General features: G+C 41.4%; 1 protein-coding gene across 1 annotated transcript in view; it reads right to left on the bottom strand.

Moving 5' to 3' along the window:
* DSCAM (DS cell adhesion molecule) overlaps window positions 1-12,364 on the bottom strand; it is a 780,684-nt gene that overhangs the window by 437,256 nt on the left and 331,064 nt on the right. The gene's annotated exons all lie outside the window — the stretch shown is intronic.

Below are 12,364 nucleotides of genomic sequence, written 5' to 3'. Positions count from 1 at the left end.
AAAAACACATTCCAGTCACTTCTGTCACCAGCTTTCTCGAATTATCAAAGAAGACCTTATTAGCATGAGTTTATGAGAAGACAGCACATTTCCCTCAGTGAACGTCATAGCAGGAGTGAGCCAGCGAGCAGGTGTTAAGACTTTCAAGGGGCTGTGGCATGCCCCCTCCACTATCTACACCCGCTGCCTTTGCAGGCTATTACCTCCCTCGGGAAGCTGTAAAATCTCCCCAACAAAGTACACTGGGATCTGGAGCCGGCTCTTGGTCATTGATGACTGGTCTCATTCATTGAAGTATTTAATCAGGATTCTATCTCCTCTGGATTGTTCAAGCCACAGAGATTAAGATCTGTCTCTGCCTTGTGGCCATAATGCTGGGTAGCTCCTTCACCATGCGACTTAGAGCCTGGTGGACACACTGGGATTCGGCTCTGAGTTCAGCGCTGACTGACTGCCATTGTGGACTGATTATCCTCCATTACCACTGCTGTTTACCATCACCACTGAGTCACTGACTAGTAGAACTTCTCTTCCAGGCCGTCAAAGGAAAGGTGTTATTGGATAGTCCATAACAGCTCAGTTTCTCGTTAGCATCTCTGAAGAGAGTTGGAAGAACCAGGCCCGGGACACAGACATCTCATGCTCACTTTCCCCTCTGGCCAGCTCTAGAAGCTCACAGGCCCAATCCTGGGGTAGTGAAGGAAGGAAAAGGAAGAGGAGAGGACAGAACAGAAGAGGAAGGGAGAGAGAGGAGGGAAGATGAGAGAAATTTCTTTGTAGTTTTCAGATATGCGAATGACACATGTATTATTTTGTTACCAGAGAAAAATTATTTAAATTAGTTTTTTAGAAATACAAAGCTAAAATAACAAGATCCTATTATGAAAAAAATAAAGATGTAGTGGAAGACTTATGCTACACCAGCTCTCATGTTCTCCTCTGCAAGACAGGAGGTGAGGCCCTGTTCATGATTTGGCTTTGGGGTTGCAACTGTACCCCACAACCTGCTTCCCTTTGCACCAGTGGTTGATAGACTGCGAAGGTTTTGAGACATCTGGAGAAGAAAGAGTTTGAGGATGAGTGGAAATGGATGTAGCCCTTCATGCATGAAGGGCAGCAAGACCCAACCACTATGGGCACGTAAATCCAGAATCCCTCAGAAATTCAGCCCCATTGTAAAACTGCAACTTTGCCTCATTTTACCTTGCAAAGATAGACACAGGGGATAGAGCTATTTCCGTGTGGGCAAGTATTCTCACAGGCTGAAACTTCCTTCCAGTTATTTTTAACAGGTTTCTTTGCCATTTGACTAGAATAAGGAAGTCTAGAGATGCTTGTAATATTCATTTATACCATTCTGAGAAAAAGTCCGGCAAATGCTAAGAAAAATTCTATTTCTCAGGCCTTTCTCAATTGCTCTAAAATCATTTGTTGTTTCCTTCAACCCCACCTTACAGATTTCAGAGAACACCCGAACACAGCAAATGCTGTTGTGCATTTTCTCCACTTGATGAACACTGGAGTCCCTTAATGTCTCCACCTGTTTACAGGAGTGGCCACATTCCTGAGATACCCATCTGTGGCTAAGGGAGAAGGTGGCCGTCAGAACCTTCTAGCTTGAGCTATGCCGATTAAACTGTTCTTTGGGGATCTTGGCTCATCACATAAATTCACACAGGGAGTTGCTTAATGATTGTGACACACAGCGCTCCTCGCATGACATCCCACCATGCTTCATGGACCCAGTCCCTCCACATGTGGTGGTAAGAGCACCCTCGTCCTTTAGCGCTTCTCCAATAATGCTATTAATCAAAGTGAATCTTTGAAATGAGCAAAGTAGCTATAGTTGGCTCTTTTAAATTCAGGAAGATGCTTAACATGATGATAAGAACCAGTAAAAATGAGAAAAATGAGAGACAAAATTATCCACCATAAAGTAAAAATGGAATATAATACTCTTGGACCAACTTGTGCTTCTTCTGAGGATCCTAAAGGCTTACTACAGAAGTTTCATTGCTAATGTATTGCATGTTTGCATTTCAAAAATATGTAACCAATTTTATAAGCTACCTTGTTAATCTCAAAGACAAATGAGCATTGTCAAAGCTTCCTCACACTGATCTCAACTGCCAAGCTTGCCTGCGCTGGGATAGCAACAATGCCTATGGTATCTGGTTTTCAGATAACCAGTAAAGAATGGGGATTCCAGCAAATCAGATTGTCCATTTTAAGGTTTGACACCATTTCCTGGAACCCACAACTACCCATGGCTTCCCTGATAAACACAGAAAATGCCAGTGAGTACTGCTAACCCGCTGACCTCACAGAGGAAAGATGAAAAAAGCGAAGGTGGTTTGACCACCTATTTGCTCATCTTGCTTAACTGGAAAATCCAAGTTGTTCAAAGTCTGCTTCATTCAAATATGAAGCAATAAACTATATTTGAGCATCAATTACTGATGGAAAATAGCAAATATGGAAGCGTTAGTAGCCCTTTCCTCACTTCTGACACCATTCTGCTCACCAAAATGTCACATCCATATATACAGCCAAAGGAAGAGGTGATTATCTATGGGGAAAAATACATTTTTGACCTTACTATATTAGCAAAATATTTACCCCAAGTATAATGTAGAAGATACTGATCTAATAGTAGTCAAAGGAGGGAAAAAAACCTGTATTGTGCCCCACTGTTACTAAAACATTAACCACAAATATAGAGCATATTATTAGATAAGCTAGACTTTGATTTTAAAATAGACCTTCCTTGTTAAAATGACATCAATCATTATTAAATACCACAGCCTGATTTCAACAATAGTCTTATCATGAAGACATGCAGCTCTGCTACTTGACTTACGGATGACAAACATCACACTCACATATTTACATATATGTTGCTCTTTTTGTGTAGCAAACTCCTGCATTTCTAATGTGCCTTCCCATTGTTTAAAATACCTTGCATTTATAGGAGTTGGTCAGATGTGCCCTTTAGACAGACCATTCTGTGCCTCCTCAGAGAATTGCTCTATAAAAGCACCAAACCCTAGACCCTCATGGCCAGAAATCCACAAGTATTTGTTCAATGTAGTTGTGGAAATTGGGCAGAGATGAATGTTTCACTTATTTTTTTTCCTACAGTGGAACAAGCCTCGCTTGAGAAATCCTATTTATTCTGGGTGTAGGGAAGTGTGTGTACTAGGATCACACTGCCAGGAATAGAAGGAGGTTTCTAACTTGGGGTATTCACCACTCTGAATCATTCGACTGTGAAAGCAAATGGGCATTTGCTTTTGTAACTTTTGGAAAATCAATCAATCAATGATGAAATTGATAAAATGAAATATGTTGAGGTTTATGCTTCACCCATACTTTAAACGGGAATTACCATGCTATTCCTAACCCCAAAGAGCCTGTTTCTGATCATTAGAATAACTTATTTATAAATCATTACATGTAAACTAGTAATGATAAAAGAATTCCAAGTATGGATTGATTTAAGTCACAATTTAAAATATGTTAACTAGTTTGGCATTTAAACATGCAGAAAAACAAGAGTTCACTAGAAAGATAATGGCAGAATTGTGCGTTTCTGAAATAAAGGTTTGGTTACTGAGTTTAGCAAGAATCTGGTAAAAATGGAATAGGGCCTGAACACAGGTAAACTACTTAATGTCTGAGGCACAGAGTTATCATGATTTCCTCTTCAAATAACAAATTTCCTCATGAAGAATTGTTGCTCTCCACTCTCCCGAATTCTGTCTATTTTTGGAAGTCAATGTTGTCCAGTGAGAGTCATGTGTGGCTTTTGTTCAACCCTCTGTTTCCAAGAGCACTGCCATCTGTAGCCACAGAAGCAAAGAAAATAAACCACTAAGTAAAACTTAAAATGAGTACAGGAGTGATGCCCGAGATGATGCCAAACCTTGCCACCATTTCCCAGTCACCTCCTGCTTAGCAAAGGGTCTTCCTCCAAGACTGGTACTCCTGTTCACTGGAGAAATAGCTGGGAGATGCCTGCCAACATGCAGGGGTCTACAGAGACTGGATTTTCTGTTCTTCACTGGAGGGTGTTGAGTGGGGAAAGATGTCTGCCCTTTGTTAATTTCACCCAGAGCCAGATGCCTGTCCCTGATTTCCCAGGGGGCCTGCACATGCTCACCCCAGGGGCAAATGTCAACACGCAGTAGGAGCAGATTGATAAGGAAGACCATACACAAACATGGACGTGGTCAGTATGCAGAGCTCCACATACAGCAGCTAGCTGGTGAAAATTCTGTAGAACAATCATAGAGGATCACAGTAAAATGCAGAATAGAAGCTCCAGCACAATGACTTCACACTTCGTAAAGTTAAAAAAAATTGCATTTGTTCATCTTGAAGCCAAAAAAACCCCAACCAATCAACCAAACAAAACTAAACCATGAAGTGGATTTTATAAGAAATAGTTGGAATTTTATTGTTTTTCTGAAGGACTCCAAAATGAACGTTACAAAACAAAACAAAACAAAAAAGAAACAAAACAAAAACAAAAAATCGCTATGAAATCACTGATGGGATACAGCTAAATCTAATATAGGAATAAACTCTATATGGGCTCCGACAGAATGGGAGAAGATATTCACAAATGACAGTACAAAGGGCTGATATCCAAGATCTGTAAAGAACTTCTCAAACTCAACACACAAAAAACAAATGATCATGGCAAAAAATGGGCAGAAGACATGAACAGACACTTCTCCAAAGAAGACATTCAGATGACCAATAGACACATGAAAAAATGTTCATTATCATTAGCCATCAGGGAGATTCAAATCAAAACCACATTGAGATACCACCTTACACCAGTTAGAATAGCCAAAATTAGCAAGACAAGAAACAATAAGTGTTGGAGAGGATGTGGAGAAAGGGGAATCCTCTTACACTGTTGGTGGGAATGCAAGTTGGTACAGCCACTTTGGAAAACAGTGTGGAGATTCCTTAAGAAATTAAAAATAGAGCTACCTTATGACCCTGCAATTGCACTACTGGGTATTTACCCCAAAGATACAGATGGAGTGAAAAGGGCCATCTGTACCCCAATGTTCATAGCAGCAATGGCCACAGTCGCCAAACTGTGGAAAGAGTCAAGATGCCCTTCAACATAAAGAAGATGTGGTCCATATCTACAATGGAATATTACTCAGCTATCAGGAAGGATGAATACCAAACTTTTGCATCAACATGGATGGGACTGGAGGAGATTATGCTGAGTGAAATAAGTCAAGCAAAGTCAATTATCATACGGTTTCGCCTACTTATGGAACATAAGGAATAACATGGAGGACATTAGGAGAAGGGAAAGAAAAGTGAAGGGGGAAAAATTGGAGATGAACCACAAGAGACTGTGGACTCCAAGAAACAAACTGAGGGTTTTTAGAGGGGAAGGGGGTAAGGGAATGGGTGAGCCTGGTGGTGGGTATGAAGGAGGGCATCTACTGCATGGAGCACTGATTGTTATACGTAAACAATGAATCATGGAACTCTACATCAAATACTAATGATGTACTGTATGGTGACTAACATCACACAATTAAAAAAAACTTTTTATGGGCTCTACTTCAATCACAGGCAATCAAATTAAGGGAAATATTTATTAATTTCAGTGGATCTAGTACTTTTATCACTGATATTCTAGCTGTGTAATCAAACATGACTAGATACCACTTTCTAATGAATCTCTCTTTTATGAACTAAATAATAGCTTAATTTTTAAAATAAGTTGTTTAAGAATTAGTATTGTGCTTATTTACATATTAGAATAGAAGCAAGGCATTTTTGTTTGATAATATCATGTCATGTTTGTTCTATAATCCAAAAAATTCTTCATAAAATCCTTATTTAAAAAATTATCAAAATAATTTTGTATTGTGCACACATGTGTTAATACAGATTGGGTTTAGTTGGGTGGATAATAAAATTCTATCAATTTCTGTAATTCTGCATGTGGTATTTTGCTTTATAGTTTATAAAATGTTTTCACAATTTCTCAGTTACTCTTGAGAAAGGAGAATGGAATAGAACAAATAATCCTGTGAACATTTGACAGATAAAAAAATAGAAAGAAATTTCCTAACAGCCCCCAAGGAAACACAACTGTTAAGAACTGATGTTAACAAATATATTCTCATATAAATACAATTAAAAATAAAAAGAATTAAACAATATAAATCATTACATGAGTTTCTTTATCAGATCACATAAGAGTTCCCTTTGAAAAAGAAATGCTATAAATTTAATGCATGCTACGTAACAAAAATAGTTGAAGTGAGCACGATCTTGGTTGGGCAACTTTAGCATTTCTTCAAAGAAAAGCCTTCTTCAACTACAAAAGAAATGGAAAGGATTGTACCCAAATCAAATCACTGATGTCCCTTTCTGCTCAGTTTTGTAACTCTCACTGAATAAAGTCAGGGTCCTGCACTTCCACCAAAACCAGCCCCTGCACCTCTGGCTACCCATCAGCCGCCATTTTGCCTCCTTGCGGGTATCAGATTGAGGTCTTGTTTCCATAGAAAAAACTTACACACAGAAGTTATCCAGAAGGGAACAGAGAGGGAAACAGGCCACATGGTTTTGCAATAAGAGGGTGAATGTGTTTGAATCAACCTAACAATGATCTCCTTCCACCTGGACTCCATTCAGTGGCTGCCAAGGAAAAGAAAGGCTTTTGTGTACCCTGAATGAGCCCTGTTCTTTCCCACACACAAAAATGAGGGAGTCTATTTTCCTTCTTATCTGTTCACAAGTGTTAATTTAACACCTACTCACTGTGGTCCCCTGTTGCTCATTGGGAGATGCAACAGCCGTGGACGGGCATACCCACTGTCCTTCCCAATCTTACATCTATTACTTCCATCTGTTGGAAATATGGGCATCTTGTAATGTCAGAGACAGTAAAATTCAATAGTCGTCAAAGCTTGAAAAAGAAGGGGCAGAGGAGAGTGTGCCAGGCTTCCTTCACACCACATGACTCCATGCCATCGATTGCCAGGAACAAGTAAATCTCAGACGGGTTCCTGTAACTGGATAGTGTTTGGGAAGCATCAGCCTCTGACTACCTGGTTATCAACAATGGAAACAGGCATCAGTTTGCACCCTTGCATGTAATCTTTACATCGTACTGCATATTTTACCTTTTTATAATGAATTTATGTCATTTTATAGTTATCAGCCTTGGGAGTCTTTAGCCTCTTCTGTTTATACCAGGACAGCACTATTAGCTCCATTAATGCTGTTAATAGCGCCACACTGTCCCTGGTGGCTGCCCTCAGAACTGCAGAGAGGGAACCTCAGACCTGCCTTTTTTTTTTTTTTTTTTTTTTTTTTTATTTATTTATTTGACAGAGAGCGAAATCACAAGTAGGCAGAGAGGCAGGCCAGGGGCGGGCGGGGGGGGAAGCAGGCTCCCTGCTGAGCAGAGATTCCCAATGCGGGGCTCGATCCCAGGACTCCGAGATCATGACCTGAGCCGAAGGCAGAGACTTAACTCACTGAGCCACCAAGGCGCCCCAAATCTGTCCAATTTTGACTAATTCCTCCAAAACTTCTCTCTGACAGCAAGCCTAAGCAGGGCATCACTGGGACCCTCGTGTTCCTCTCCTCTGCTTTTTTCTTACCACCTCTCCCCGCCACTCCCCACTATTAGTTTGTCTGTCTTCTGGCACCATATATTTTTTTAAAAGATTTTATTTATTTTTTTGAGAGAGAGAGAGAGAGTACACAAGCAAGGGAGAGGGGCAGAGGGAAAGGGAGAAGCAGACTCCCTGCTGAGGAGGAAGCCCAATGTGGGACTTGATCCCAAGACCCTGGGGATCATGATCTAAGCCAAAGGCAGATGCTTCACCAACTGAGCTATCCAGGTGCCTGCATCCTTTCTTTTGTTACCTCCTCTACTTCACTCAACCAGCCTTCTCTCCCCGTCTTTCTCCTCTTTGCCATGAATACCACAAAATCCCACCCTGTGCAGATAGGTAATTCCCAACCACAGAGAGCACACATCATAAGAGGGGAGAGTGATGATGTCACTCAGGTCATGCATCATCTCCCAGGAGATGCTATTTGCCCCTGGAAAGAAAGAGGTGGGTGTTTCAGGCAATCTTGCCAAGACTGGATGGAAATTACCACCCCAAAACATATGCGCACGCTATTTACATCAGAGTGCAGGAACCACAGTGGTTAAGAGAATAAACTCCATCTTGGGAACAAACAAAAATCTAAGAGCAAAAACACGCATATGGGTGTTGAACACATGGAGAGAATACAAGAAAAATAACATATTTAGAAGGAGAATTTAGAAAACTGGAAAATGCATGTAACAATGAAGAAAACATAAGTTCAGTTGAAAATAGTCAAACGATTTTCTGGAAACCAGATCATAGATTGGACGAGGAAACAGAAAGGCACTTCATAAATTTTCAGCACTCTGCTCTCAGGACCACTAGGTAAATAGTGTGGTGATAGATGGTATACAGATCCACAGGGAAAATCCAAGGACATTTGTGCAAACGGGGGCAGGCATCAGCTGGGTGGGAATGAGTAGGCATACATTTGTTTTCAAAAATTTGCCTTTCAAAAAATGAAAGCAACCTTCTGAAATAATTTAAGAGAAAAAGGACAAGTACCAAGAAAATCCAACATGGTCCAACCATATTCTTTGTTCCCAAAGAGTTATAGGGGAGCTCTTGTCTCGGTCCTCTGTGCTCCGTTTGCAGTTCCTGAATCACCTTCTCTCTCTATGACAACTCTATGTTGTCACTGAAACAGGAAACCATGTGATGCTTCATCGTCCCAGGGAAAATGAATAACTTTCCCTTATTAATTTTAGTGATACATACTTATTCCTCTTAAAATGTGGCTCATTGTTAAAACTCTGCGTTATTAAGAAAATGCCCCAGGCTCCAACTCAATATGTCAGAACAGAAGAGATTGTCTCCCTACTCAAAGTAAACCATGGAAACCCTGGATCTTTGTTTTCCCTCTTGACGTTGCTTGAAACTGGTAAGAGTTTTCAGTCAAGACCTGTCAGACAGTGAAGGCTGTGCTGGCGCATACTCTGAGGCTCTGTGGCAATATCCAGCAATAAGATCAAAGATCCCAACCTGCATTTAATGTTCAATTTTTTTTCTTTATGGGGCATGGTGATAGCAAGCACGAATGGACCCTGCAGAAGAGTTTGCTTTCATTCCTTGTTTTCTGTCTCGTGACATAAATATGGAATGTGTATTGAGGTATCTGGATGGCTCAGTCAGGTGACCCTCTGACTCTTGGTTTCGTCTCAGGTCTTGATCTCAAGACCTGAGGGTCTTGAGGGTTCAAGGGTTGTGGGTTTAAGCCCCAGACTGGGCTCCATACTGGGCATGGAGACTACTTAAAAAATGAATTAATAGGGCTCCTGGGTGGCTCCGTTGGCTGAGCGACTGCCTTCAGCTCAGGTCATGATCCTGGAGTCCTGGGATCGAGTCCCACATCGGGCTCGCTGCTCAGCAGGGAGTCTGCTTCTCCAGGTGATCTCTCCTCTCATTCTCTCTCTCTCTCTCTCTCTCTCAAATAAATAATAAAATCTTTAAAAAAAAGAATTAATAAAAAAATTTTCAGAAAACACATAATGTGTTAAATAATAGTGGTTATTAAACCACGACTAATACAAGTTTATCGACAGAGCTTATGAAATCCCAGGTATTGTTCTCCAAAGGACCTTCTGAAGGGAATGACCCAACTTAGATAAGGAAGTTTGAGTGAATCATCTGATCATTTGATCCCCAAACAGTGGCAAGGGTGAGGTCTGGGATGGCAGGGGGAAGAGATGGTGAAATTTTGTTTCCAAGAAGAGGCAGTGTGCTGAAGGTATTTCTGTTTTTCCTTAAAGAGGGAGCTCCCAGCCTTTGTTAAAATCTAGAACATGAATACTTATAAGTTCATCACTCCTCGGGTTTTCAGAACACAGCAGTAACTACTCTGCTGTTCCTCTTATATAAGAGAGAGCTTTCTCTGAAGGTGTCCCATTTTCTGAAGTAGCTCCATTTCCAAGCAATGTTTTCTTCACTTTGTTTCTGCAACTCTGACTCCCCTGCTCAGTGGGGAGTCTGTCTATTCCCCTGAATCCCCACCCCCACTCGGGCACATTATCTCTTGCTCTTGCTCTCTCTCAAATAAATAAAATCTTTTTTGAAAAAGTAAAAAAAAAAAAATGCTGCATATCTGATGCCCTTTTACCTCAAATACTTCAACATTATCTTCCAAGAGTAAGGACAGGCTTTTATATAGCTATGGAACAATGGACAATTTCAGAAAATTAAGCTGTTACTGTGAATGTCTTTGGTTTTAAGTGGTAGTGTCATCGAACTCCAATCAAAGGTAAAACTACTTTTCCTTCTTTATAAACCTAGTCTTTTCTGACTCCTCATGCCAAGGAACTAAGCAAGGTAAAAATTCCTGAGGGCAATGATCTGTCTTCCTTATTCTTCCCAGGTGCCCAGGAGCCCTCGGGGACAGCCGTATACCTCGAACATGCATAGACAGTGTTTGCTGACTGCGGAAGTCACTCTTGAAACCGTGTTAATGCCTGCTGAGTATCTTGTGTGTCCAGAACAGGTATGCGAAACAATTCTCCATGATGCTTATGTCAGAAATGCTGATATAACCCATACGTTTGGGAAATTACATGTTTTTTTTTTTTAAAGGATAATATTAAACATTTTTTTCCCACAGATAACCCTCAAACATTACCCTAACTATTGACTTATTTTTAAATATCCTGGACATTTGTGCCATTGCTTTGGATTTTTAATATCTAGTGAGAGTTACCAACAGTAACTATTCCCATGTTTCCATTGGTAATACCCAGGGATAAGGGGAGTTATTGGTTTAGGTTTATTGTGGAATTATTGAATGGTGTTGTCCTTTGACTTCCCCTCAATGCCACAGAGATAGATAGATAAATAAATAAATAAATAAATCTATCCTTCAAAAGAAAAGTAAGACTCTCCAAACTGACTTCTATTAAAATTAATTTTTTAATAACTGCTTGGTTTTCTCACTACTTCCCCAAATGCTAATTAATTCTAACTCTAAGCTATGTAATTATAATACTTCTGAAATACAAAGTATCTGGTGCCCCTGGGGTGAACGAGCTAGAATGTATTTCATGTTCCATTCAGCGTTTCAGGGAGCTGGGAAACAATGGAGCCGCCTCTGGCTGGCTCCCCTCCCCCAACACTGGCAAGCCCAGCGCCTCCCTCTTTAGCAGGGAGACAGGAGCCGAGCTGACAGCTGGCATCCCATCAGTTAATGCCCATCTCCGTGGGGCTGGGGAGAAACGGTGGCATGCCAAGTTATTTTTGGCCAGAATCTTCAGGAGCCTTCATTTATTCCGTGGCCTAAGTGGCCGCGATATACCTGCAGAATGTGAATTGACGTTGCCATGGAAATAGAACAACTCTTCCTGGTTCTGTCAAAATCCATCTCTCTCTGCGACCAGGCAGGGGTCAGAGAGGAAAGAAATGCAAGCTCCAGGGAGAAAGCCAGAGAAGGGGAGGGACTCGCAGCGCCCTACAGCGTCTGAGAAACCCAATTGGCTTTTTCTGCTAAGATTCACACACATTATTGCCTTTAGAATTCAAATCTCTCAGTCTCTCTCTCCCTCGCTCTGTCCTCCTCCCTCCCTCTCTCCTCTCTTTTTCTCTCCCTCTCTTCTCTTTTTTCTCCCTCACTCGTTCTCCTTATCTTTCTCTCCCTTGCTGTCCTCCTCCCTTTCTCTCTTCCCTCTCTTTCTCTCCCTCTCTTCTCTTCCTCACTCTCTCTCCTCATCTCTCTCTACTTCTCTCTCCCTTTCTCTCTCTCTCCTCCCTCTCTCTCTCTGCTCCCTTTATCTCCTCCCTGTTTCTCTCTCTCTCCCCCCCCCTTTCCCTCTCTCTCTTTTCTGTTAGTAGTGAATTCAAGCATCCCCTCTCCCCAGAACCTAAAATCAACCTTTGCTCACCTGCTACATATCTTCAGGGGCCCATTTCCTCCTCTGTCACAGAAGGAAGGTGAGTGACCCAGATCAAACACTAAACCACCCCATTTGAACATTTCCACGTTGTCCTTTAATGTTCTGCTTTCCGTTAATAGACATTAGCCTGTTCAGCCTGGACCTAAACAGAAATGTCATGATGTGAGCACATGAACATAGGACCATGGATGTCAGAATAACAAACCAGGAGAAGGTAACTCCCCCTGCCTTCCCCCTGCCTAAGGGTTGCAGCTTTGTTGTGGCACAGGGACCTGCAGCTCAGTGCTGGCAAAGCCTTAGCTCTCTAGACAACAGTAGGAAGGTTGGAGGTGT

Source organism: Lutra lutra, chromosome 1 (assembly GCF_902655055.1).
Source record: "Lutra lutra chromosome 1, mLutLut1.2, whole genome shotgun sequence".
NCBI lineage: Eukaryota > Metazoa > Chordata > Mammalia > Carnivora > Mustelidae > Lutra > Lutra lutra.
Note: the sequence above shows the minus strand (reverse complement) of the source record. Positions and strands in the feature narration are given on the sequence as shown.